The sequence below is a fragment of the Sapajus apella genome, unplaced genomic scaffold (assembly GCF_009761245.1).
Source record: "Sapajus apella isolate SASKATOON/1434 unplaced genomic scaffold, GSC_monkey_1.0 scaffold6, whole genome shotgun sequence".
Lineage (NCBI taxonomy): Eukaryota > Metazoa > Chordata > Mammalia > Primates > Cebidae > Sapajus > Sapajus apella.
Genome location: NW_022436946.1, coordinates 50,857,545 through 50,883,152, shown reverse-complemented (window position 1 = coordinate 50,883,152; position 25,608 = coordinate 50,857,545). Strand labels below are relative to the sequence as shown.

At 35.6% G+C, this 25,608-nt stretch overlaps 1 long non-coding RNA gene across 3 annotated transcripts in view; it reads left to right on the top strand.

Moving 5' to 3' along the window:
- LOC116548945 overlaps window positions 1-25,608 on the top strand; it is a 1,126,598-nt gene that overhangs the window by 1,053,790 nt on the left and 47,200 nt on the right. The window contains exon 8 of one of the 3 annotated variants that reach the window (XR_004267643.1): window positions 5,536-7,129. The exons of the other annotated variants lie outside the window; for them this stretch is intronic. This is a non-coding gene — a long non-coding RNA (uncharacterized LOC116548945). Of the gene's footprint in view, window positions 1-5,535; window positions 7,130-25,608 lie in introns of those variants that run through there. 3 annotated transcript variants of the gene reach the window in all.

Below are 25,608 nucleotides of genomic sequence, written 5' to 3'. Positions count from 1 at the left end.
TTTTTTTAGCCTTACAGTACAGTTGGAAATAATTTTATCATCTCTCTAACAGGATATCAAGATATTGGGATATGCTTCCTCAATGATTTCTACAATTGAGTCTATTCTAGCAATCAATAACCTGTCTGGTCTGGGAGCTGCCTTCTTTTAAGTGTGTATTGAAATGTCACAGTGAGGTGAGATCTTTCATGTTCCCAATGCTTGCTTGCACATAGTCATTGAAGCATTCTATTCTTGTAACATTACCCTAGTTCAATTCATAGTTCATATTATTCTTTTCTTGGCACCCACTCTGCCCTATCCTCCAAACCCTACACTTTGAGGATTACCAAGTATTCTTTATTCTATTGCTTTTTCCAAAACAAAGCAGTAGTTGACTGGGATTTATCTACCAGTGCTACCATTTCGTTCCTGGATCTTTTATCTTTCTTTGGAAACAATCCACCATTCTTTAAAAATTCCCCAATAAATATTTGTCACTGCTTATGACTTTTTTCCTCATTAATTCTGGACAAAATTCATCGGAATATTTTAAATAAACAATCATAACATCATTCAATGTTTAAAGCTTTATTCCCACAGGAACTCTTCTGTGATCACATTTGTCTCCATATCATTCCTTTCCCAATAATTAAATATTGCTAATACTATATACACTTGCACTAGATCTTCTCTCCCTCCATGGCCCATTCTGCTAGCACTAAATGTGACATGGTGGCATGCTGCTAGTTTATTTCTGTAGTGCACTTTCTTGGGAGAATGGTTAACAGTCAAACTGTCCAAAATTCAATAATATTGAATCTTAGCCTTCATACAGGTGTGTTATCCCATCCTGCCATATCTGAAAAAGATACCAGATCAACCTATTATGAACAGTTGTATTCATAGCCAAGGGCTCTAAAATTTAAAAGGATGCTGCAATATATCTCATTCCATTTGTTCCTTTGAACCTGGACATTCCACTTTGAATAAACATCCTGAATTCCCTATGTGCCCCATTGCTTTCCTGTCTTTCTCTTCTCAGATACCAACTCTCATCAGTTCCCAGGCTCTCAGCTACATCTTACTGTTATTGCAAGGGCTCAAGTCAGCAATTCCTTTTTATCCCATCTGGCCAAGACAAATATATCTTTTCATGGCAGTTCAGCGTAGAGAATCAACTCTACAAACCTCTCTTGTCTGTTATAGCATATCTGTAAAATGCAATGTAATATCTACATACCTTGCATTGAATATATATTAGATATATTGCATTATATATATATATTATTCCACAGGATACTATCTAAATGACATTTATCAACAAAGGTAAGAATAAGAGGAATGAAGAGATTAAATAGATAAAGTTATCATTATCTCCAAAACTCCCCTTGTCCTATGTATACTTTAGAAAATAAAAATGAGTAAAAAGAGTCTTCATGTAAAGAATAAGACAGGAAATGTAGTTAGTCCAATCCTGTTTTCACTCCCAGGGTCCTCGACACAAGACACAACTCTTAAGCAATGAACTGTAGGAACTGTCTAGCCAGCAACTGCAGAAGTGTCTACCCCAATCACACACCATACCGTAACTGTTAAATCACATTTAAACAGAACCTAAAGTTTGAAAAGAGACTTATAAAGTGGTTTTTGCCACAGGGAACATCTTTGAAACTCGCACAGACAATTCCCAGATGGGTTTTCTGTAGATGCAATCTGGGCTGGGGCTGTCTGTCACCTCCAGCTAAGAGACAATCTGGCAGCATACAAAAAGAGCATGGAGAAAAAAGGAAGATGGAAGCGGTCAATGCAGCTCTTATTAAGTGACCATGATTTCCATCCACTTCACTTTTATTTGAAAAGTTTCCTTGTTTTATTTTGCTGCTACTGTGTAGTGAAAATATAAATTCTGACAGGAAGATATTGCATCTGTTCAAATGGAGAACCATACATAATCCCTTGAATTTTACATGAAATATAAAATGTGAGTATATAAAATATTTTGGCAAAATACTGAATTCCTTGTATATTTAAAGAATTATGTAACACATATTGCCATAAAATATTAGCAAATATCATTTGGAAAACTTAACCTAAGCCAAAGTTACTTATGAATTCAACAGGAAAAATGTCAAAAAAGGTTATGAAAGAATGTTAACAAATGTAGTTTATAGATGAGAAAACTACATCCAGAGAGACTGATTTGCCAATGTTACATCATGAGGAGACTGCAAAACCAGGATTAGAATATGCCATTTGCCTCCTTGCAAACTATTTTATATACTCCCAATTGTTTGACAGCAAACAGTCAGTGACTGATTTTCTTTTCAACAGGTAGCTGTAGTATTGTGCAATTCTGACTATAAAATGGAATAATTGCAAATCTAGCTGCACTTTTTCAAATCCAGAGACCCTCAAATTATTATAAGAAGTAATGTGATCAGGTACCAACCTAAAATCAGTCATGCTGCAGAAAAATATATGAAAGTTCAGTATGTGCCACTCGCTAGGCATGAAGATGCAAAAGGCCTAGTTTCTGCCATCAGAAAGAGTTATAAACGTCTCTCCAGTGTTGCTTGTGTTTTATATCCTTCAGTCCTATAAATATATGTATATAAGGATTCTAATGAAGAAAAAATGCTATTTTCAAATTCTTCTGTAAATCTGTGGAAAATATTTATTAATGTATTCAGCTTTCAGTTATGCTTGCAATTTTAAAACATGTCATATATCTAAAGACGTAATCTGATTTCTAAGGAGCCTAAGTGTAGAGACAGTCCTTGCAGACTATTTCTAATCTTCCTGACTTCTCAACATTGGAGTGCCCCCGGGCTCGTCCTCAGAAATTTTATTATTGACCTCATCAAGTTTCATCTCTTTAAATATCACATATATGCTGACAACTTGCTAATTTGTAACCCTAGCCTAGAACTTTCTCCTCAACTGATGTGTCCAATTGCCTATGTGACATCTCCATTTCAAGATCAAAAGAAATCTCACCAGGCATGGTGGCTCATGCCTGTAATGCCAGCACTTTGGGAGGCTGAGGCAGGTGAATCACTTGAGGTGAGGAGTTCAGTACCAGCCTGGCTAACATGGGGAAACCCCATCTCTACTAACAATACAAAAATTAGTTGAGCATGGTGGCACGTGCTTGAAATCCCACCTACTTGAGAGGCTGAGGCATGAGTCTAGGTTGAACCTGGGAGGCAGAGGTTGCGGTAAGCCGAGATCCTGCCACTACACTTCAGTCTAGGCAACAGAGTGAGACTCTGTCAAAAAAAAGTAGAAAGAAGGAAAAGAAAGGAAAGGAAAGGAAGAAAGAAAAGGAAGGAAAGAAAGAAAGAAAAGGAAGGAAGGAAGGAGAAAGAAAGAAAGAAGGAAAGAAGGAAGGAAGGAAGGAAAGAAAGAAAGAAAAGAAAGAAAGAAAGAGAGAGAGAGAAAGAAAGAAAAGAAAGGGAATCTCAAACTGATTACTTTCAAGGCTGCCCCAATGCCCCAGTAGGCTCTGCTTTTATACCAGGTGTCTTCCTTTCCATAAATAGTGATTCCATTTTTCCAGTTGCTCAAGTTAATACCTTGGAGCCATTCTTGATTTCCTTCTTTCTCTTATATTTTGCAATTCTCAGGAAATTCTGGCTATATTTTAAAACTGTACCCACAATTTCCATCACTTGCTTCACCTCTGTTGCTACAATCTTGATTCAGGTCACCATTAGCTCCTGCCTGTATGACCACTGTAGCCCGGGGCTTGGTCTCCCTCTTTCTACCCCTGCCTCCCTGGATTCTCTTCATTAGGGCAGCAGCCAAAACAATCATTTTATTCTGCTTCTCAAATCCCTCCTGTGGCTTCCTTTCTTACTTAGATTAAAATACAATTACCTCTGTGTTCCCACATCCCACATTTGCTTCCTTTCTCTTCCTGCTTTGTGACTTCATCTTCTGTTACTACCTGTCCCCCTTGTCTACTGAGCATCTTTGGCTGGAGCCCCCCATGTGGGGATCCTCAGAGCATTTACATCTTCAATTCTCTTGACCTGGATGGCTGTTTGTTACTCCAGATATCAGCAGAATGCCTTCACTTCCTTTAGGTCCTCATTCAAGTGAAAACTTCTCTTGCCAGCTCATCTAAAATTGCAGCCTCTCTACCAACACATGCATATGCACACAGACATTTCCATTACCATTGCCTCCTTTTGTTTTTTTCTTAATAAATGTCACACTTATTTTTCTTTCTTTCTTTTTTTTTTTTTTTTTTTTTGGCTGACTCCTCTGCTAAAGGTCAACAGTCTATAGCTCATAGACAAAATCTAGCTCCCCTCTCATTTTTGTAAGTAAAGTTTTGTTGGAACACCACTGCACCTGTATGTTTATGTGCTATGATCACTTTTGTATGGCTGCAAAAGCCTAAAATATATATTTACTATCTAGCCCTTTGCAGCAAAACTTGCCAACCTCTGCGAATATAAGATTCAGCAGGACAGATGTTTTTGTTTATTTTATCCTCTTCTTTGTCACTAGAGTCATAGAGTCATGACTGGCACATGTTAAGTATTCAATGTTGTCTGATGAATAAATAAAGTGTTGCTGGCTTTGTGATTTAAGGACCTTGATGAGAAAACAAAATTGAATTGGACTTTTACATGGCTAGGGATCTACTATAAACATTGGAAGGGTTTTGATGATGTTCCTTAGTGTTGCCTTTCTACTAAAAAAAAAAAAAAAAAAAGACATTTTTTTGAATATCATTCATTCTAAGTAAAAATGGTCATCTCCTAGTGTTGATTTTAAATACAGTATAAAACAACTGGTAGAGGTATTGTTATTATACCAATTATATTGTTACAGAACCACAGCTGTAATAGGGCCATTAAATAAGCCCTCTGAGAGCGGTTATGCAGGACTAAAATTACTTTAAGGTGCCAATTGAAATCACCTGTTTGACCTTTTCAGGTCTGTTTGCATCTTGTTATCCACCAAGTGAGAGATAAGAGCTAATCCATTTCGAATGCATGATTGTAGTGGGCATTGGTCATTTAGGTCCGGCAGAAAATGGAGACTCCACTCTGATTTTACACTTTTAGGCAACAAAATAGCCTATTGCTCCCAGTGAAAATACAAGATAGAGAGTATTTTATTTGATCTCTGGTGGCACTAGAGATTTCAGTTAGTGAAACCAAAACCAGCGCCTTCTTCCTTTCCTGTGTAGCCATTCACAAAAACTCTGGCACCTAAGAGATTTGTCTTTAGAGAGAGGTTGGGACTCTTTCAGGCAGAAATATTCCCCTCTTTTTATGTGACACTTCAATACTCCATTCAAAAAACAAGGGTTTCAGTGTTAAAGTGATTGATGGCAAAGATGACAAAACCTTGAGCAGTCTGTTAGCTTGAGCTGAAAAATGTGTGTGGCTAACTGCCTTAAACATTTTAAAATATAACTCTCTAGCTGTAGTAAAGGCTGTCGAGCTAAGGTTTGGGATTAATTGTTCACTATTCAACATGATTTGTGAATAATTGTAGAACCGTAGCAATTAAATTGTGCTTTCTACAAAATAGGCAGCATATGCCATCTGCTTCAGCTAGACCCACGGTTTTGCAGATTGGCAAACCTCTGTAATCTATCTGGATGTACAGGTGACATTTCTCTTTAAGTCTTCAGGACCCTGGGACCTCTGGGATGTTTGCTATATCATAAACTTGAATGATGAAAAAGCAGCAAGACTCCTTCAGCCTTTAATTGGAACCACTCAATGCAGCAAAGAAACTGAGCAACTCTTTATGATTCCATTTAATGTTTTTTTTTTCTACATTCACAAATCATTTATCAGTATCATCTGAAAATGAAAAACGATAAGTGCAGTGATATTTGGCACAATACATCTGGTTTGTTATTCAAGAGTTGGTACATAGGTACAAAAGTGTTAGCGATGAAGTCATACCCTGGAGAGGATGCAAAAGAGAACTTGTTCTTCAGTTCTGGCTGAATTCCCAGGTTTGGGCCAATGTGAATCTACCGGAATTAGTGATAATGTTTTCTGTCATGGTTGTAAAATACTTTCAGAGAAACATAAACTTTTTATGAGAAGAATAGTAAAAGAAATGAGTTCTTGTATGCCTGGGGGGTTAATATTTGTTCTTGTTGGCTCATTTGAGGATAGCAGAGGTTGAGATGGAGAGATAAAGGCACAAAGCCTTGAGTTCCCTCTTGCCACTGCTCATTATAAATAGTAGCTTCTAGATAGCTCAATTGCTTAAAATGTGAAGGTCCTAACAAATCCCTAAGTCACTAAGTTCAAACATTTGTACTTGTTGGTTTTATCTAAGTCTGAGACCCCATTGCAGTTTTCTCTTTCTCCCCTTCTTTATTCTTTTGTATTTAGGATGATAGAAGTTTTCCTGTGATAGGTTTCCAGGTTTTGAGTGTTATTTATTTAGATTAGCTTAATGTATAATGTCAGTGAGGTTTAGAGACCTTTCCAAAGAATCGGAATGTTAGGATGCTCAAACCACATGCTGTCAAAAACTATTTTAAGTACTCTGTTTCATCAAGTAAATGCAGTTAGTTAAATTGAATTTAGAGAATTTTTCCCTCTTTGTGATGAACAGAGAATGATTATCATACCTGTGATACTTCTGACTTCCCTTTTGTACAAATAGTATAGTCGTACTGATCTTGAAGTTTATTAGAGCTTTAAGCTGTCAGGTTATTACTGTCAGTTTCAAGAAAAGAAAGAGTTACCGATGTAAAATTAATTTATTGAATGGAATTGTTTTGCCCTCAGGGAATAACATCACCATTTAATTTAATTTCCCCATCATATTGTCTCATTTGCAGAGGAAAAAAAATAACTTTTCTTTTTAAGAGAATAAAGTGCATTATGCTGAATGGTGTACTTCATCCTTACAGGTTTTGCTTGTTCTAGAGCATCAGTTTTCATAACAGTATAATGCATTGTGCAGTAACGCTTGCTTGCTGAATTTAGGAAGCCAGCACTGATTTGATATTTACTTATAAGAAAAGACTGTGAGGACTTAAAATTGTGTAAAAAAGTTTTCCTCTGGTTGCATTTTTCAATATCACACAAATTCATTATGGACCATCTGAAACCAAAACTTTATTTTAAATACTGTTACTAAAAGGTTGAAATCACATATATCCTTGTTGCTGGTGGTATCCTTGGTGTTTGCCCAAAGATATAACTACGTTCTATTCCACTGGGGTTCAGAACACAGGTGTGCTTAAGCCTGGGAGGCGGTATTAGAAAGTCAAAACCACAAACACCAAACAAAGTGCCTAGCACTGAATTCACGTTTCAGAGAAAAGCCTACAGAAGTGCTGAGGGCAAAGGTGGGGTCTTGCAGGAAACTACCGTCTTAACTAAAGAAATGCAAGGCTTCTTTTGAGCTCTGTTTAAAGTTAAGTTTATCTTCAGCCTGAAGTTAAGTATCACACTAGAAATTTTTCTTGTATATATAGGTCTAGAAAAATAAACAAGCCATGTAGTTACAGTGCAAAATCCTCAAGAACTCAACTCTTCTCTTTATGTGTATTTTATTTAAGCAGCATAGTTACAAAATCTTTTCCCTTTCTCCTCAAAATGAGCCATAATGGAAAATCAATATTCATTCAACAAACACTTATTGAGCACTTACTTTGTGAGATGCACAATACTTAACACTACAGGCTATAAAAATGTGAAGAGTCATATTTCTAGCCTCATGGAGCTTGCAATCATATTAATAAGGAGAGCAATACAATTACACCAAGAACACTGCTACAGAATAAAGCAGATGTCTTGGTTGTACATGCACAGGTACAGTTGTAGCCATTGCTAAAACATTGCATACTTCTATAGGAATTGGTAAATATTAATAAATGCTGACCCAAACTCCACAAGTGGCCCCCAGTCCCAGCCACCTAGACCCTTTACAAGGACTTTCATTTTCCCAATTCTTCTTTGGGAAATTGAAATATTAAAAACCTACAGAGCAGAGGACCCTTAAGGACTCCACCCCAATGAAGAAACCCTGTTTGATTCATGAGATCTCAAACATGAAATTTTAATTTTCTTATGTATATTTTACTGGCAGCCTTAAAATGCTAAAATAAACATAACATTCCTAAAAATTATGGAAACAGTATATTAAGAAATAAGACTATCAGCTTTTCCAATGTCAAAGCTCATTTTTGTTGTTTTTTTAATCTCTTCTATTTTAAAATGTATTCTCTGGAACCCCAATTATGTGTATATATGGACCCTTCTGTTCCGTAAGTATATATATATATTTTTTTTAATTCTATTTTTTGGTTGGATTACAGGAACACAGAATTGGAATTAGCATGATCCTTAAGACTTCCTCATCATGATCCTTACATGCCTGCTTTTGTTGATTTATTAGTCGATTTCATTATTTTCTGTAATAGAATTTACACAGTGAATTGGCCCCCTACCTCAAAAGAAAACAAAAGTTAGAACTTACATCTAAAAAGTTGGTTTCTGTCACACCAAGCCCTTCTCTTCATGTGTGGAAAATAATATTTTAAATCTTATGTTGATTATCCACTTGCATTTTTAATGGGTTTCATATATTTCTAAATATTCCTAAATAAAAATTTTTAAATAACAAACAGACATGGCTAAAAGTTCCATTTCCAGAGCATTAACCTTAGAATTATTTACATTTTTTATTTACCATCCACTTAATTTTTATTTATTTTTATGCATTTATGTATTTATTTTATTTTAATAGTTTTTTTGGGGAAGAGGCGGTGTTTGGTTACATGAGTAAGTTCTTTAGTGATGATTTCTGAGATTTTGGTGCACCCATCACCTGATCAGTGTACTCTGTACCCAATGTGTAGTCTTTTACCCCTCACACCCTCCCACCCTTTTCCCTGGAGTTCCCAAAGTCCATTATATCATTTTTATGCCTTCGTATCCTCGTTTCTTAGCTCCCACTTATGAGTGAAGACATAGGATATTTGATTTTCCATTTGTGAGTAACTTCACTTAGAATAATGGTCTCCAATTCCATTCAGATTGCTGCAAATGCCATTATTTCATTCCTTTTTATGGCCAAGTAGTATTCCATTGCGTGCGTGTGTGTTTGTGTGTGTGTGTGTGTGTGTGTGTGTGTGTGTGTATACATATTTTTTTTCTTTATCCACTCATTGATTGATGGGCATTTAGGCTGGTTCCATATTTTTGCAATTGTGAATTGTGCTGCTATAAACATGCGTGTGCAAGTATCTTTTTTGTATAATGATTTGTTTTTCTCTGGATAGGTACTCAGGAGTGGGACCCCTGGATCAAATGATTGATCTACTTTTAGTTCCTTATGGAATCTCTACATTAATTTCCCTAGTGGTTATACTATTTTACCTTCCCCCCAAAGTGTAGAAGTGTTCTCTTTTCACCACATCCATGCCAACATCTACTATTTTTTATTATAGCCTTTCTTGCACGAGTAAGGTGGGATTGCATTGTGGTATTGATTTGCATTTAATTAGTGATGTTGAGCATTTTTTCGTATTTTTGTTGGCCATTTGTATATCTTCTTTTGAGAATTGTTATTCATTTCCTTAGCCCACTTTTAGATGAGCTTGTTTGATTTTTTCTTGCTGATTTGTTTGAGTTCCTTGTAGATGCTGGATATTAGTCCTTTGTTGGGCGTATAGATTGTGAAGATTTTCTCTCACTCTCTGCTTTATCTGTTTACTCTGCTAATTATTTCTTTTGCTGTGCAAAAGTTTTTTAGTTTAATAAAGTCTCATCTATCTTTGTTTTTGGATTCTTGGTCATGAAGTCTTTGCTTAAGCCAAGGTCTAGAAAGGTTTTCCCAAAGTTATCTTCTAGAATTTTTATGATTTCAGATCTTAGATTTAAGTCTTTTATCCATCATGTGTTGATTTTTGTATAAAATTAGAGAGGAGGATCCAGTTTCATCCTGCTACATGTCGCTTGCCAATTATCCCGGCACCATTTGTTGAATAGGGTGTCCTTTCACCACTTTATTTTTTTGTTTGCTTTGTCAAAGATTAGTTTAATGTAAGTATTTGGCTTTATTTCTGGGTTCTCTATTCTGTTCTGTTGGTCTATACATCTGTTTTTATACCAGTACCATGGTGTTTTGGTAACTATGGCCTTATAATATACTTTGAAGTTGGATAATGTGATGCCTGCAGATTTATTCTTTTTGCTTAGTCTTGCATTGGCTATGTGGGCTCTTTCTGGGTCTCATATTAATTTTAGGATTTTTTTTCTAGTTCTATGAATAATGATGGTGGTATTTTGATGGGAATAACATTAAATTTGTAGACTGCTTGTGGCAGGATGGTCATTTTCCCAATATTTATTCTACCTATCCATGAGCATGGGGTGTGTTTCAATTTGTGTCATCTATCATTTCTTTCAGCAGTGTTTTGAATTTTTCTTGTAGAGGTCTTTCATCTCCTTTGCCGTGTATATTCCTAAGTGGGTTTTTTTTTTTTTTCTTTTTTTGCAGCTATTGAAAAGAGGGTTGAGTTCTTGATTTGATTATCAGCTTGGTCACTGTTGGTGTATAGCAGGGCTACTGATTTGTGTACATTAATTTTATATCCTGAAACTTTGCAGAATTCATTTACCAGTTCTAGAAACTTTTTGGATATCTTTAGGGTTTTCTGGGTATATGATCATGTCATCAGCAAACAGTGACAGCCTGACTTCCTCTTTACTGATTTGAATGCCTTTTATCTCTTTCTCTTGTCCAATTGCTCTGGCTAGGACTTTCAGTACTATATTGAATATAAGTGGCAAAAGTAGGCATCCTTGTCTTATTTCAGTTCTCAGGGGGAATGCTTTCAACTTTTCCTTGTTCAGTGTAAAGTTGGCTTTGGGTTTGTTATAGATGGCTTTTATCAGCTTACGTCATGTTTCTTTTGTTTGGATTTTGCTGAGGGTTTTATTTATAGAGGGATGCTGGATTTCGTCAAATGTCTTTTTCTGCATTTATGGAGATGATTGGGTGATTTTTTTGTTTTTAATTCTGTTATGTGGTGTATCACATTTATTGACTTGTGAATGTTAAACCATCCCTGCATCCCTGGTGCAAACCTACTTGGTGATTGGTGGATTATCTTTTTGATATGAGGTTGCATTCAGTTAGCTAATATTTTGTTGAGGATTTTGGCATTTATATTGATCACGGACATTGTTCTGTAGTTTTCTTGAAGCTCCTTTTTTAAGTTCATAATTATTCTCACAGCCATTTGTGCTGCTATTTTTTCAATCCACCTTTTAAAAAGTAAAATGTAAATGAAAAAGTATTGGAAACTGAAAAATAAACATTTTAAATATCATCTCTAGTTAAAAGTATTGTTAGAGATTTTAAAAGTTGTACTACATGAAACTGCCATTTTTGTAGTTCAAAAGCAATAACGTATCAGCAATTTCATGTTTCACTTAATGCAAACCAGGTATTACAGACATTCACAGGAGAAACTGATTACATCCTACTGTGTGAGAAGACATCTTGATTCTCTAATGTGGTGGTCTTCAAACTTCAGCGTGCATCATCAAGCCCAGAAGGCTTGTTCAGACACAGCTTACAATAGGAATGGAATGGGGCCCAAGAATTTCCATTTCTAATAAAGTTCCCAACTGCCCCTGCAGCTAGTGCTGGAATCACTTTGAGAACACACGGAGCCTAGCTGCGTGACTTTCTCCTTGCAGAAGGCGTTGTTGTTTTTATTACATTGCTCTTATAATCCAGTAAGGAAGAGGAGTCTCTCAATTTAAAAAATTGCAACAATGCTAAACCAGAAAATGATAAAAGTAAAATATAAATATACATGTAATATAAAAATTCAAAATAATTAGTTATCAAAGACATGTAAATTGAAGAAACAAACTACCCTTTTGAATACTCAATAGTCAAGATTGGAAAATATTAGTAAGATTTGATGTTTAAAAAGGTAGAAACAAATAGATGCTCTCATACATTGCTAGTGGAATTATAAATTGCTAAAACCTTTCTGAAAGATAATTTTGGAACATATATCAAGCACAGTACTTATGCTCTTTGCTCAGATAATTCTACTTCTAGAAATCAATGCCAAGATTCTCATCAGAGCCATACACTAAAATTTATATACAAGTGTTCATTAAAGCACTATGTATAATAAAAAGTTGGATTAACTAATCTAAGTATTGAACACAAGTTCCACAGAATTGAACATTGTTAACCACTATGAAAAATTCTTAAGGATTATTGTATAATAAAATGAATAAAGCTAGAAAAATCACTATAGAAAAAGCAAAGATCCGTTTCATGTGTAAATATACACACATGCAATACATGTACATACGGATGTTTAGGAAAATACTGAAAGGGATTCAAACTAGAATATTAGTCACAGTTACCTCTTGCCAGTGAGATTATATAGGATTTTTCTTCTTATTTCACATACATTTCTGCATTTCTCCATAATGAATTTTGTGAGGAGTGGTAAACTGGTTCCAGAACTCTATAGTTCCATAGTTTCATTGCTCAATTTTCTGATTAAAATATTTTTACTAGCAATTGCACCCCTAGAAATATGATATATCAAAATAATCAAATGTGCATGTAGAGTTTTATGTACTGGGAATACTGATTGCAACAATATAACAAAATTTATAACCTTACTAAATGTTATCAGTTGAGAAATGGTTAAATAAATTGTGGTTTATCCATAATATAGAATTCTAAGAAGCCATTTGAAAGAACATGCCGTTGAAAATTAATGACCTGGAGAAATGGTCATTGTCTAATGTTAAGTAAAAAAAGCAAAACAGAAGCTATGTATGCAATATAGTCCCACTTTAAAAATATATAAATATGCAAAAAAAGATGAGAGGAGTATTTCCACATATAAATCGCATTTATCTTATTAAGGTTGACTTTAGTAGTCTTAGAATTTTTAAATAAACATAATATTCCCCAAAATTAACAAAAAGATATATTTAAAAAATAAGACTATCAGCTTATCCACTATCAAAATTCCTTTTCTAAGGTCATAATTATTCTCACAGCCATTTGTGCTGCCTTTTTAAAATCCACCATTTAAAAAGTAAAATGTGAATAAAAAAGAATGATTCATTGAAAAATAAAAAGAGAAGTGCATAAAATGTTTAAAAACAAGGAGCCCTTGTTTATCTGACTGATGATAATAACCCAAGCATGACTTTCCCAAAAGAATTTGTTTCATAAATATCTTCTGGACGTGTGGAAACTGGGGTTCCTGGGGGTTTCAGTGACTAATTCTAGCCAGAAATTCGGAGACACAAAGCTCCTGAATTTACATTAAAAATCCACTTCTTAGTTGTAGACCTGCACATTTCTAGCTGTAGTAATTCTGGAAAGCAGCAGCCGGTAAACACTAAAAGGAGCTTAGCTGCAAGCAAAATGGGAACATAGAAGGTGGTAGCAACCTGCTTCTAGGTAATCAGTCCATGTCTAATATAGCCAGTATCCCTTCCTTTAGTTAACTCCTCCTTTCTACCACTCATAATTTTCCTGGAACTGGCAATCCCAGGACCTTTCCCCAGCTAAACCCAAAGACACTTGGCCCTAGCTAGGCCAATCAGACTTTTCTCTCCTAGGACATAACAAAATTAAAACTGGGTAGTTTGATGAAATGGCCTAAAGTTACATTCTGTGATTTGCTATTACTCAATTTTCAAGATTTGCTCTTATTCTTCCTCTGAGTGATGATTATTTAATTCTTCCTTCAGTTTTGTAAGTTACTCAGTCTCTTTCCAATAAAGTCATCATTTTTAATTTTCAGTGAACATTTCTGTTGTTTGCAACCCAGGAATGCCACCAGAAGTGTGGTGGAAATTCAGACAATATATAGGGAAGGAAGAATAGGATTAGAGAAGGGGAAGACCATGTATTGATCTGGTCATGTTTGTCACCTGCATCTGTTAGGACATCAGAGGGTATATGTCTGTTTATGTCCCTCAAAGAGTTATTGTGAGAATTGTCTTCTCCTACTTGGTTCATTCTTGAAGCTTCAGCCATGCTGACATTATTCCTTTTCCTCAAAAGGACCCGATTATTCTTATCTTTTGTGTGGCCTTAGTAAATTATCTCCTTCTGCTTGAAGTGTTACTGTCATAATCACAACAGCCCTTAAACTAACAAAGTACAACTTCTTTTGAATATCCTCATTAACTGCCATTTCCTTTGAGAAAGCTTCTGTGTCCACAAAGACAAAGACATTTCAGGCCCTTGACACTTCTTGAGAGCATTAAAAATAACTATAGTTAAATAATTTGCTTTATGATTAGGTATGCAATGTTTGACCAATAGCTCCATGGCTGTATAGAACCACGCCTGTCTTACATATACTGATGTCATGCCCATCAACATATATCCAATTCCTAAGAGCTTTATATCTAATTAATAGTTAAATATCTGCTGAAGGAGCAAATGGTCCAATAAAATATATACGTGAAAACCTTTGAGAAAAAAATGAGGATAAAAACATAAGGTGATACAGAGTTCCACCATCCATAATGAGAGCATTTGTGTTATTTATCTTCTTAGTGTTACCACATTCCCTGTACATCACTGTGGGTCACTGAATGTCAGCAAGCCTAATTGCACTTCCTTTTGGGACTGATTTGGAAGAGAAGGGTTCAAAAGTGCAGAATGGGTGGGAGTGTCTTCATGGATAATTAGCAGGGCCTTGATGTAGTTTAACGCTTTATCCTAGTCCATTGGCACTTCTATAATAAAAATAACATAAACTTGGTGTCTTATAAATAATAGACAGATTTCTGACAGTTCGGAAGGCTGAAGTCCAAGATCTAGGAGCCAGCAGATTCAGTGTCTGGTGAGGCCCCACTTTCTCATAGATGACCATCTTCTTGCTGTAACTGCACATAGTGGAAGAGGCTAGAAGCCTCTCTAAGATTTCATGTATAAGGGCACTAATCTTACTCATGAAGGCTCTACCTCAGAGTTGTATCACCTCCCAAAAACCACACATTCAAAAAGACACATAATTGGGTATTAGGTTCCAAAATATGACTTTTTGTGGGAACCGAGACTTTCACACCACAGCAGGCCTGCCACCCTGAAGACATTCTAAATAATACAAGATCATGTTTAAAACAGTGTATTTTCTAAACAAATGCAGCCTCAAGACAAGTAGCTGTCCCTGCAACTAGATTTTCAACCCAATCCCTCTTATATAGAAACTCCAGAGATAGCACTCTTGTTGAAGCTTATTCAATCTGATTTAGCTGCTGCTGTAGATAAATAGTCAGGACAACATGTGCCATGGCAAATAGTGACTCAACCCAAATGGATAATGGAGAATTAATGTCTGATTTGGAGTGTTTATCACCTGAACTGCAAGAGAATTATATTAACATATGCAGTAGAAGGAAAAAGAATATTCTACAAAAGAAACAAAATAATTCAAGACACATCTTGCACAATGGCCATATTCTTCTCCATTTTAGTTATGCCACTAGAAAGGTGATAGCAATATTTTCTTTACAACAATGATATAATTTTATGTTTTATGATAAAAATAGCTCATTCCTTTTTGACTTGTCTTTTGAGGCCGGTATTTACAAACTCTGTGAGGGGAGCTTGAAATTATATAAAAGTTGTGAGTGGAAAAAAATAAGCACAGGCATTCCTTTGAAATGTTCTTAATAAATTTTTAAATTAATTTCCAGGATGATAGGTCTCAGAAATCAATTTAAACTATTTAACTCACCATTCAAGAATGAAATTATTTTTTAAAAAAGAGGCAAGCTGAAAAATTTTGAAGGCTATGTGCAGAAAGCCTTTAGCAGACAGCAGGAAGGAAAACTGCAGGCTTATAATGGGATTAGGAGGGTTTTTTTCGCTGGGAAAAGTGCTCACTGAAGAGTGCTAAGAGGTCCAATTAAAAACACTATTATACTCTTATGAGCAAAAATTCATCCTAAGAGTTGTAACCAGCCCATACTAGATGATCCTAACCTGGTTTGGGCTATTATTTTTTAACATATCTTTAGTCCCATTAAAGGAGTTTACATTGTAGGTGCTAGACTATATCTCTTCTTTTTCAAAACTGGTCTATTCTGGATTTATTTATTGTACACAAATAAACACCAACTGTTTTTTCCCATCAACTCCTTCAATAAAGAGAATATGTTTTGTCGAATTATGTTTTAGGCTTTTGGAATGAGCACAAAAGAGTAGAGTCATAAAGAAAATCTGTAAATTTTTCAACAGAGTAAGAAAGTCTTGACATGTTTTACGCAAGTATAACCAATGCCAAATGTTCTTGCTAGGTATCCATTTGGAATATGGGGACAAAGATTCTTCCAAACCCACCCTTTCTGTTTCCAGCTGTAATGCTGGGTAGAAAGTGTACATTTAACAATTATTTGGATTATTTTATTGGAGGTTGGTTCTTCCCAGCAGTGCCTTGTTCTTCTCCATATAATGAATATCTATACCCAGCTGTTGCATCAGGAAAGCAAGAGTGAAACAGTACTTCTAGGCTAGGTATATTTTTAATTCAAGTCAATTCAATTATAACTTGCAACCACTTATTGACTCTTTCTCTAACCTAAACTGCGTTAGTATATGTTAAATAAGACCAAGAATCGTACTACTTATGCTGTCTCTTGTTCCTTTAATAACTCATCTGCCCTTCCTTGGGTGGCAGAGAAGTAAAGGATCATCTAATTGGGCATATAGATGGATCTCTCTCTCCCTCTCTCTCTCTCTCTCTCTCTCCAGATACATATACACCTGTATATGTGTGTATATATATATATATATATATATATGCTTTTCTATTTTCCTGCGTAAATATCTAAGTAGCTATTATACATGTACCTTTTGATCCATCTATCTATTTTAGAAGAATTTTATTTAAAAAACCTTCAGAGGAAGGTTGTTAAATGTATAGCTTATTTCCTCACCTACACACATTTGCACACTCATTCCACTCACACCCACACGCACACTCACACACTTTATTTTTTTCTTAGTTGAATCAGCCACCACAGCTGCCAGTGCCTCAGGGGCTTTAAACATCAATCAGTTTCACAGCTGGAGGCAGAGTGATCTACAGCAATAAAGCTTAAAGTGCTTCCTTTTCTGATATAATTTGATTCTTCCATTAGAGCACACATTCTTTTTTTTTAAGCCAAAGCAAATGTTCTCTGTCCATACCAAGGCAAATAAATAGTTACCTTAAAGAGGCAGAAGGTATTACTCACTAGTTAGGATGCTAGATGGAGAAAATCTATCCAATAATCCTTACTTCTGCACTGCTGAGTTTTTCACTTTTATCTCTCAGATTTGCATCTCACCTGCTTCCCTAGGGCTGCTAGTGATCTTGGATCTGTTAGGCTGGGGGTGAATTCTGGTAGCTATAATAAATCCAGACTATAGTGCATTTATTAATATGTTCTTGGGTTTCTAATACAATGGAATTCAATGGAATAGAGAAAGATGCTATGTCAATCACTGTCATATATTTTCATTGAACACACGATGTTTGTCTTAAAGCTTCTTCATCCACTGGAAGTTTTAAATTATCTTAAATATGACATCATTGTTTCTCTGACAAGCTCACTGTACTTGTTATTCTTGACTTTTGAAGTTATTTGTTAAGTAGTACTAGGTAAGGTAGAAAGTGATTCCAACTAACCTTGATAACAATAGTTGCAAAGAATGTGCTGTTGTCAATAAAGATGTGCATTCAAAGATTAAGAGTGAGAGTGAATCAGAATCCATTTGTGAAATATGGCGTTATGCTTTTGTCCCTATCAAATAAACCTGGTTGGAATACTTGTTTGTTTGTCTTTCAAAAAGGACAGGGTTTTGGCAACAGACATCCAGATATTTTTTAACTAAATGAGCAATCACATCCTAACCCGAAGTTTGCCAGCCCAGTTTATCTGCTGCTGTTGTCACCCCATTCCAGCTGTTGACAGCACTGTAATATTTATGGTTACATTTATATTGGCTCTATTAAGGCTTCCTTCCCCTTTTTTGCATGAACCTATGAAACTAGTTTATACCAAAATTCATAATTATGGAATCTGGAATATTAAAGCTAAGAGGGTTATTAGAAGTTTCTAGCTCAGCAATATTCCTTCATCCTCTTCCCTTTTACTGTGGGAAATATGGGACTCAGGAAGTTTAAATAATCAACCCAAGGACACACAGATAATAATTTATCAAACTGAATTTATACTGAAATTTTCTAAACCCCTATTGCAATGGACTGACTTGTATCTTTCTCAAAAGCATAGGTTGATACCTTAACTACCAATATAACTGTATTTGGACATAGAGTTTATAAAAAGATAACAAAGGTTATAAGAGTAGGGCCTTAATCTTACAGGTCTGGTGACATTACAAGAAGAGAAAAGACACCAGAGCTCTCATCTTGAGTCAAAGGCAGGTACCTGCAAGCCAGGAAGAGGGCCCTTATTGGAAACAGAACTCTGCAGGAACCTTGATCTTGGACTTCCAGCCTCCAGAATGACAAGAAGTCAGATATCTGTGGTTTCTATAATCTAGTATATGGCTTTTGTTAAGACAGCCAATGCTAAGACACCTATCTTTCCATTTTTTAATCTTATGACTGAATTCTGAGTTCGAATCTTTTTCAGAGATCCAGTTCTGCCATTGCACAGAGTGGGGCATGGAAGTGTCTCTGATAATATGTATTCACAGCTGAGCTCACTATCAGTGGCTGCGTGCTACCTGTGTCCACGTTACTATGGACAGCTTCAAGAAAGGTAACCCTTAAGCTCAAGCTAAAGTTTTCATTGCTTCAAATTCTCCCAGCTTTAGTCTCCTTCAAAAGGGGCTAGTTTTTATTTATTTTTATTCCTTAAATGTCTAGTCCTTGGTTTAGTGCTTTCAAACGAAGTGAGCTTTACTACCACCTGGCTTTGTTTCTTTTCTTGTTATCCTGCTTCTCTTTCTTTTGCTACAGTGCTACATTAATTTTGTCAAAATTCCCATAACCTGTTATAGAAGTTTAGAAGTATATATTATTCTTTATAAAGGGCTCTTACTTGGGAAATGTCTTTGTCTCTCTCTGGGGCATAGACAAAAAAAGAGATTGGGGGCGTGGATTGTGTCCCCAGTTGAGCCAGAATAAACACCCAGCTTTGCAATGTATCTTAGGAGAAGCAATAGTTTTTCATATTTGAAATTAAATTTTAAGAGATCTACTTGGAATTACAAATAAGTAATATTCCAGCCAACACATTTTCTTTTGATGAGTTTTTGAATTAGCTAAGCAATTTTAGGGGAAAAAAATATATCGTATTCAGCCTTACTAAAATTTGGCTATATTTGTCATTCTTCTGTTCAAAACCCTTCCATTGACCTTCTCATCCTAGAGAAGGGAATCAAACTCTTAAGCCTTGTCCTAACACTCCTCAGGATTAAACCCTTTTGTATTCTCCCACTCTTATTGTGTCGCTTCGATCACATCTTGCCCTAGACATACTGGTTGATCCTTTGTTCTTTTAAAACACAATGTGCCTTTCTATCATTTTATCATTACTTCCTAACTGAAATATCTCTTATCTTCTCTGTCATTCAAATACATTCTACCTTTTATTCAGCATTAGGTCTCATTTCTCAACATTTCTTTCCCTAAATACTCCTGCAAACAGTAATTTTTCCTTCCTTGCTACTTCTCTGTCCCTTAAAGTTTATATTTGTCTTTCCTTACTTATATGTTAATTTGTCAAAGTATTTTCATATTTCTATGGCTTTTCTTCTTACAGGCCAATGCTCCCTAATTGTAGGGATCCATGAGCCCCACACATTGGGTGTCAAAATGTAGAGAACCAGCCCTACATCACCCATGGGTATCCTGTGTTTGGTGGCGAGAAAGGAATGAGAAAAAGACAGGTTAAGAGAGATAATGAGACCAGGGAGCCATCATTCATTACTTTGGAGGAGACAGTGAAGGCCCCAAGCTCTGATCATCCACCCTGTTTATTGGTTACAATCACTTTGATTTACAGGGTAGGGGTGGAGTGATGGTGGAGTGAATCAGTGAGCCAGAACTGAATCAGTGAACCAAAACTGGTGTGTCATTCTAAGGATTGATAACAGTAGTGGTTTGGGAGTTTCACAAAACAAGAACGTGGTTATCTTTAACTTATTATCTATGTATAGCTGATGGAACGTGGGCCTTACAAGGAGCCTACAAGTCTGGCCCTAGTACTTAACACAACACAATGCCATGCACAGTCCAAAGGCTTTTTGGTTTTGTTAATAGTGATTGCAATGATAATGAAGTTGCTCCACAACTACTCTTAACTACCACCACTTGCTACCGAATATGTGTGGACCAATTATCATCAGGCAAGGGCTCTGCAAGTGCTTTATAGGCTAATTCATTTATTCTTTCCACAACACTCTGAAATACATGTTTCTTGCTCTTTTACAAATATATAAAATGAGACTGAAGATGTCATATTAGACTGCTTTTTTATATGACTAGATGATGGAGAAAAGGACTAGTACAAGTTCAGGTTAATGCCTTCTCAACATCAGGTGTTTTGTAGACATTACATCATTTAATATTCACAACAATCCTGTGACATGGATTCATCTGAAGATGAAAAAGTCTGAACTCCAACAGGTTAAGTAACTTGCCTCAGGTCAGGCAAGTTGGCAGATACCAGGTTTCCTCCTCTTTCCAAATAATTACCTTTAGTAGCTGCTTTAGGGATTTGTAAACAAAAATACTACTTATATTACAATTTAATATGGTTTTACCAACCTTAAATTAAATTTTTTCTTTATATAAAAATTGTTCAAGTCCAGATTAAAGAAGTAGTTTATGGATATTTGAGAATAAATAATCTACATTAACAAATTAATGAGTACCATTCTAGCATAATTTATGTTTTGTAAACTTCCTGAAATAAGGAACTCTTTCAGGATAATTGATTTTAGGTGGTCACTATGAAAAGGACCCTATTAGAATGGTTGGTTTTGGGGTCTGGCCCAGACCTTGGTAGGGAGCATGTCTGGAGTCTGCCTGGCTGAGGGATGGGTCTCTTCAGAGAAATACTACATTTTAAAGGGAAGACATTTATTTTTCCTCTTCAGAGAATTTCAAATCTTGGCACTAAAGAGGGGGAAAAAGGTATGTCATCTCTTTGAAATACTGGCTTTTTTTCTGAAAAGACCACCCTCTCCCCAAGCCTTGAAAACTTCAAACAGCCTGACCGAGAAGTCAGAACTCCTCTGGTTAAAGAAGCTGTTATCTTGAAAGCTGCTACAGGCTATAAGCTCTTAGAGGGTCCTGGAGCTCAGAGTCTGTTTGTATTCATTTTTAATAAGCTAAATGAAATGTGGAAAAGAATCCTGAACATGTGTATAAATGCATACATATGTGTATATCCGTATATGCACATATTCTTATCATTTAACAATGTAAATATATATTTAGTTAAATATGCACCTGACAAGCTAAATGTCTTCTTTTAAAAAATAAAATTCAATCAAAATGTAAATTCTATTTAAAAAATTGTGATTAGGCTTTTTTACTAAATATATTCTTGTGGCAAATTTCCTGTGAAATTTTAATTGGATTTCATACTTTTAAATTATTTTTATGCACCTCACATTTTACTCCTCTGTAAGAATTTGACATAATATCTATGTGTTTTTCTTACCTGATATTATAGTTTAAATACATTTTAAATGCATGAATTAAAGGGCAAAATTCAAAGTTGTTGACTGGGGTGAATATTAATTTTAATATAGTGTTTCTATTTTTGGCACATTCTACACTGTGGATACTTTTCTGTCTCCTGGATGCATGTAATTGTAGCTCTTCCTTTCTACAGAGGACAAAGTCCTGAATTACATATATAAACCAACATATGTTCTCTTGTTCTCCTCTAAATGCATACAAAGAAGAAATATCCAAAGTCCTAAATAGTAACATAATGTGTCTTTAGCTTACATCTGAAACCCTTTCACCCTACCTTACATCCCTTCTAACCACTTTCTACTCCCAACTATAGCTATGGCAACCAATCTCACACAGGTGTAACCAGAAACCTGTCCTCAGCAGCATTTCCTTACTTTTTGACCTGGACCTTCTTTCATAACTTGTACAATGCTTTTGTGAGCCAACCAAGCCATTCTGACACAATCACAAAGGAGTACAAGGCATCAGTCCCCTACAGGGTGACCCTTGACAGATGACAGATGTGATCCAGTAGATAAATACACCCGTCTTGCATCCTTCAGATAAACAAAGCATAGTTACATCTTATATACTCAGAGATCCCGCAAAACAGAGCCCCAGTTGCCAGTTGTACCCAGTTGTTATCAAGCTAGTGAGTAGCTTAATGACATATCCTTGGATTCACTTTTTCTCCTTCTGGATGTCATTCTATGCCAGTTCTCAACCATGGGTTACTTTGCCTCTCTCTTCCAGCACCTGGGGATATTTGACAATGTCAGGAGACAATTTTGGTTGTCACAATTTGGAAGAGGGGGTTACTGGCATCTAGAGGGGGGCTACTGGCATCTAGAGGGGGGCTACTGGCATCTAAAGGCCAGGGATGATGCAAAGTATTCTACAATATATGACACAGCTCCCAGAACAAATTGAGCTGGTAACTGTGCCTGAGTATAGCCTAACAGCCCAGTTTGTTTTCTTTAGGTTTGTCAAGAAAAATTTCACTTGCTCTTTTAATTTGATGCAAACAGGTTTGCAGGGAAGAGCTAAATTAAAATCTAATGACGCTTAGAAAAAAAGAGGCTGAAAATCAGCAATTTAAGTTCAACCTGAATGAGTTTGAAAGTAATTGGGTCTGGACAGTGATTAAGTTAAAGTTTACATAATGCTTTCCATGAAACAAGGCTCTTCTTTTTCTAGATGACAACTCCAACTTTACTGTTTTTTCCTCTTTGGACTGTGCATTCTTTGGAGGCAGGATCTTGTTTCATCTTTGAATTTCTCACAGCTTTCAGTTTGTCTCTGCCCAACACATGTTCAAATGATTATTGAATTTGTGGCAGATGAAGATTGTGCTCTGGTCCTTTGATTCCTAGTGTGCTGTTATTTCCAAGGAATGTGGATGTAATGTAAGAATGATCAATTAGGCAAGGCAATTATTTTATAGCCATTTTAAAGTTCTATCCCTAAGTATGTATTTTCCATTTTCTATTATTTTGGAGTGTTGGAAAAATTAATTTCAATCAACTTTTCAGTTTGAATATTATCATCAGGTCACACCTTAAGGAAAGTATATCAAAGCCCAATGAGCTTGTATCTACTTCTCAAGAAACAACAAAATCACCTATCGTAAGGGATTTAGTTCATTTCAAATATGGGTTAAATCTTCACTGAATTATTTTAAACCCTCTAAATCTACAAAATTGGTCCAATGAAAGGAAAAAATATCACAAGGATTAAGATCTTCCAATTATAGCCTGTGTCATTCAATGACATCTTAAAAGTTCAATGAAATTAAAGAAAGAAACCCCTGCTCACTTCTTGTTAAATTTGAGTTGAAATTTGAGAGAATGCGTAGTTCAACTAAGCCAAGTCCCTCATTTCGGGAATCAGAACACTTAACACTGGGAGATGTTGGTCAAGGGTTATAAAGTTTTAGTTAACATGATAAATAATTCTGAACATCTAGTTTACAGCATGGTGACCATAATTGGCAGTAATGCATTGTGTGCTGAAAATTGCTCAGAGAATGGATCTTAAACGTTTTAACCACACACTTCACAAACTATAACTATGTGAGGTGATGGGTATGTTAATTATCTTCAGTGTGGTAATCATTTCACAATACATACATATTTTAAAGCATTACACTGTACACCATAAAAGACATTTTATTTGTCAATTATACATCAATAATAAATGTTTTAAATTAATACAAATAAAATAAAAACATTTAACTTCTCGATGGGCATATATAGAAGAGCCTTCATTGGTTGTTAGTAGATTATGTTGCTTGCTGTAAGCCAAATCTTTCTTATGTAATTATGTAGTAGTGGCATGGCTGACTTCCACTTCTACTTGTATCTTCTAGAGAGCTAATCATAGCATTACTGTCAGACATAGCATGCAGGTGGACTAGGAGAACAAGAACACAGGTTTCATGCTTACAAATGTACCTTCTCAAAGAAGAGTTATGATATGTAACCTTGGGAAAACTTCTGACTTTAATTCTGTGCCACAATCCTATGACCTTGACCTTCTTGGCCTTCTCTTTAGCAAGGAAGGACCATAATGCAATATTCACTCTCCTAAGACATTAGCAGGTGTTTAAAGGATCAATATTTCAAAAGCAACCTAGGGAGAAAAAAATGACTTGGAAACATGTAATAGTTTTATTAATTCACCTTCTTTTTAATGAATCATTAAAATTAAGCTTAGAGCAACCTACCTATTGTGGATTCTTGCTTCAAGCTCTCTCTATGCTTACCACCCTGAACCTGAAACTTTGTTGAGAATGACTGCGAATCTATAGTTTTAAGGTTCATTAATCAGACTCCCTGCTGCATATGCTTTCTGATGTGCTATGATGCTGAATGAGATTCCCATACTGATGCAAAATATTAGCAGAACTTTTTTTTATTAAAGATGTGGTTTATTAATCTTAATAAATCATAGTTTGTTGGGGTATTTCTGACTGCTTCTCAAGTAAAATGGGGCTTGACTGTACAGTAATCGTGTTTATGTCATGCTTGAATTGTTTAAGGTGAGGCTTTGAGTAGTATTATTGCTTTTGTTTATATAGGTAAACCCAATCTGCACATTTGAAATGATTGATGAACTGCAGCCCCACTTGGAGTGTTTGTCATCACTCATGTGCTGAAGTGACATTTCTTTATGTATTTTGGCATAAACATATGCAACTACTGGCAAAGCATTTGACCCTAAAGTCTGACTATTTGTCATTCTAATCTTTTTTTGCCCAAAGTCAGGCAAGTTACTGTATATTCTCTCTTCGCACACATTGCTAATTATTCAACAGACGGTAAAATAGTCTTTTGACTGGGATTGCATAAATTGCTGAATGTGTGATCTTCATTTCTCCAGCCAGGCAGCTAGGTACTATGCAGTAAAATAAATAAAGTTGAGATCCATGTAAATGTCAAGGAAGACAGCCATATTGAACTACAATCGCTTTTCAGGACAATCTGCAGCTTTTATCAATTAAAAAAAAAGAAAACGCCATGACTGTGAGATTTGGTAAATTAAATGTAGGCCAAGATTAAGCAAAATTCGTTAAGTACAACTACTTTAGAACATAATTTTCCTATAATGGGTCTTTGCTGAAAAGCAAGTAACCGATAACTCATATCATGTGGACAGAGATAAATTAAAGTCTTCCCAACCTCCAGGCTCGGAGTTCAAACTCTATGTTGTGCTGTTTGAAAACTTCTGATTATTTATTGGTGAAAGTGTCAGAAAAATAATTAAAGTGCAAAGTAATTTTCTAAGGAAAGCAGTCACACCTCATTCAGAGAATTTGCCTATGGTTGCGTTCCTGTGAGGTCTGAATGAGCAACACACACACACACACACACACACACACACACACACACACACACACACAC